The 3,507-nt window shown below is 33.6% G+C and overlaps 1 non-coding gene across 1 annotated transcript; it reads left to right on the forward strand.

Annotated features, from left to right (window-relative positions):
- Positions 1 to 425: 425 nt before the first annotated feature.
- LOC112739005 (small nucleolar RNA R71) lies at positions 426 to 533 on the forward strand. Its single transcript, XR_003169948.1, has one exon. It is a non-coding gene; the product is annotated as a small nucleolar RNA R71 (small nucleolar RNA).
- The last annotated feature ends 2,974 nt before the right edge of the window (positions 534 to 3,507 follow it).

A 3,507-nucleotide genomic window follows, 5' to 3' on the forward strand; every position in this document is an offset into this window, starting at 1 on the left:
CTCCATGATGGGTTATAGGTGTTTCTATAAGGTTCACCCATGTAATTTACCTCTGCTATTGCAGGGTTTTCAGGATCATAAGCTTCTTCTTCAGAAGATGCCTCTTGAGTACTGTTGGATGCAGCTTGCATTTCATTCAGACTCTGAGCAATCATATTGACTTGCTGAGTCAATATTTTGTTCTGAGCCAATATGGCATTCAGAGTATCAATTTCAAGAACTCCCTTCTTCATAGGTGTCCCATTACTCACAGGATTCCTCTCAGAAGTGTACATGAACTGGTTATTGGCAACCATGTCAATGAGTTCTTGAGCTTCTGCAGGTGTTTTCTTTAGGTGAATGGATCCACCTGCAGAAGTATCCAATGACATCTTTGATAACTCAGATAAACCATCATAGAATATATCCAGGATGGTCCATTCTGAAAGCATGTCAGAAGGACACTTTTTGGTCAACTGTTTGTATCTTTTCCAAGCTTCATAGAAGGATTCACCATCTTTTTGTTTGAAGGTTTGGACATCCACTCTAAGCTTGCTCAGCTTTTGAGGAGGAAAGAACTTGGCTAAAAAAGCCGTGACCAGCTTATCCCAAGAGTTCAGGCTGTCTTTGGGTTGAGAGTCCAACCACACTCTAGCTCTGTCTCTTACAGCAAAAGGGAAAAGCATGAGCCTGTAGACTTCAGGATCTACTCCATTAGTCTTAACAGTATCACAGATCTGCAAGAATTCAGTTAAGAACTGAAAAGGATCTTCAGATGGAAGTCCATGAAACTTGCAGTTCTGCTGCATTAGAGAAACTAATTGAGGTTTCAGCTCAAAGTTGTTTGCTCCAATGGCAGGAATGGAGATGCTTCTTCCATGTAAATTGGAATTAGGTGCAGTAAAGTCACCAAGCATCCTCCTTGCATTATTATTATTTTCGGCTGCCATCTCCTCTTCCTGTTCGAAAATTTCTGAAAGGTTATCTCTGGATTTAGCTTCTCTTAATTTTCTCTTCAGAGTCCTTTCAGGTTCTGGATCTGCTTCAACAAGAATGTTCTTGTCCTTGCTCCTGCAGAAGAGGGCACAGAGAAAATAATAATAATAATATGGATCCTTTATATCACAGTATAGAGGTCCTTGTGTTAGTAGAAGAAAAGAAGAAGAAAATCTAAACTCAGAGAGAGGGTTCAGATTTTTGGTGATGTGAGGAAGAGATGTTAGTATATGAATAAATAAATAGAAGGAGATGAGGGAGAAGGATTTTCGAAAATTCAAATAAAAAAATAATTAGTTAATTAAAAAGAAATTTTTGAAAAAGAGGAAAGATATTTTCGAAAATTAGAGAGAGAGAGTTAGTTAGGTAGTTTTGAAAAAGATAAGAAACAAACAAAAAGTTAGTTAGTTAGTTGAAACAAATTTGAAAATCAATTTTGAAAAGATAAGAAGTTAGGAAGTTAGAGAAGATATTTTGAAATCAAATTTTTTTTGAAAAAGGTAAGACAAGAAGACATTTTTGAAAAGATATGATTGAAATTAGTTTTTGAAAAAGATTTGAATTTTTAAAATCACAATTAATGACTTGATTCACAAGAAATCACAAGATATGCTTCTAGAACTTAAAGTTTGAATCTTTCTTAACAAGTAAGTAACAAACTTGAAATTTTTGAATCAAAACATTAATTGATTATGTTATTTTCGAAAATTTGATATAAAAAATAAGAAAAAGATTTTTGAAAAATATTTTTGGAATTTTCGAAAATAACTAAGAAATTTGAAAAAGATTTGATTTTTGAAAAAGATTTTGAAAAAGATGAGATGAGATTTTTAAATTGAAAATTTGATTTGACTCATAAAAACAACTAGATTTTAAAATTTTTTGAAAAAGTCAAATCTTATTTTCGAAATTTTAAGAGAAAAAAAAAAGGAAAGATATTTTTTTGATTTTTGAATTTTTATGATGAGAGAGAAAAACAAGAAAAATGATGCAATGCATGAAAGTTATGGATCAAAACATGTGATGCATGCAAGGATGCTATGAATGTCAAGATGAACACCAAGAACACTTTGAATGTCATGATGAACATCAAGAACACATTTTTGAAAAATTTTTATATGCAAAGAAAACATGTAAGACACCAAACTTAGAAATTTTTCATGTGTAGACTCTAACAAACGAAAAATGCATATGAAAAACACCATACAACACAAAACAAGAAAACATCAAGATCAAACAAGAAGACTTACCAAGAACAACTTGAAGATCATGAAGAACACTATGAATGCATGAATTTTCGAAAAAATGCAAGATGCATATGCAGTTGACACCAAACTTATAACATGACACATGACTCAAACAAGAAACAGAAAAATAATTTTGATTTTTATGATTTTCTAAATTTTTTGGATTTTTTTTTCGAAAATTATTTGAAAAACAAAAATAAGGATTTCAAAATTTTTTTATATGAATTCCAGGAATCTTGCCATGTTAGTCTAAAGCTTCAGTCCAGGAATTAGACATGGCTCACTAGCCAGCCAAGCTTTCAATGAAAGCTCCGGTCCAAAACACTAGACATAGCCAATGGCCAGCCAAGCTTCAGCAAGATATCAGAATATACTGCTCATTACTTATCAAATATGTAACTTGCCTCTATGCTGATGGTTTGGAAGCCTCAGTCCAAAAGAATTTAGACATGGCTTTGCAGCCAGCCAGGCTTCACATGCTTCATGAAACACTAGAATTCATTCTTTAAAAATTTTGAATAACAAATATATTTATATTTTTTTTTAAAAAAAAAACATTTTTATTTTTTCAAAAACAAAAGAAAAATTTTTAAAGATTTTTTTTGAAAACTTTTTGAAAACAAAACAAAAAGAAAATTACCTAATCTGAGCAACAGGATGAACCGTCAGTTGTCCAAACTCGAACAATCCCCGGCAACGGCGCCAAAAACTTGGTGCGCAGAAATTGTGATTACACTTTAATTATGTAAAATTCATCGCTCTTTCTTTCCCCGGCAACGGCGCCAAAAACTTGGTGCGCAGAAATTGTGATTACACTTTAATTATGTAAAATTCATCGCTCTTTCTTTCCCTGGTAATGGCGCCAAAAAATATGATGCCAATACCATGGTTCACAACTTCGCACAACTAACCAGCAAGTGCACTGGGTCGTCCAAGTAATACCTTACGTGAGTAAGGGTTGAATCCCACGGAGATTGTTGGTATGAAGCAAGCTATGGTCACCTTGTAAATCTCAGTCAGGCGGATATAAAATAGTAATGGAGTTTTCGAAAATAATTAATAAAATAGGGATAGAAATACTTATGTAAATCATTGGTGAGAATTTCAGATAAGCGAATAGAGATGCTTTCGTTCCTCTGAACCTTTGCTTTCCTGCTGTCTTCATCCAATCAGTCTTACTCATTTCCATGGCTGGCTTTATGTGATACATCACCACTGTCAATGGCTACTTTCAGTCTTCTCTCGGGAAAATGATCCAAATGCCCTGTCACGGCACGGCTAATCG

Source organism: Arachis hypogaea, chromosome 13, assembly GCF_003086295.3.
Source record: "Arachis hypogaea cultivar Tifrunner chromosome 13, arahy.Tifrunner.gnm2.J5K5, whole genome shotgun sequence".
Lineage (NCBI taxonomy): Eukaryota > Viridiplantae > Streptophyta > Magnoliopsida > Fabales > Fabaceae > Arachis > Arachis hypogaea.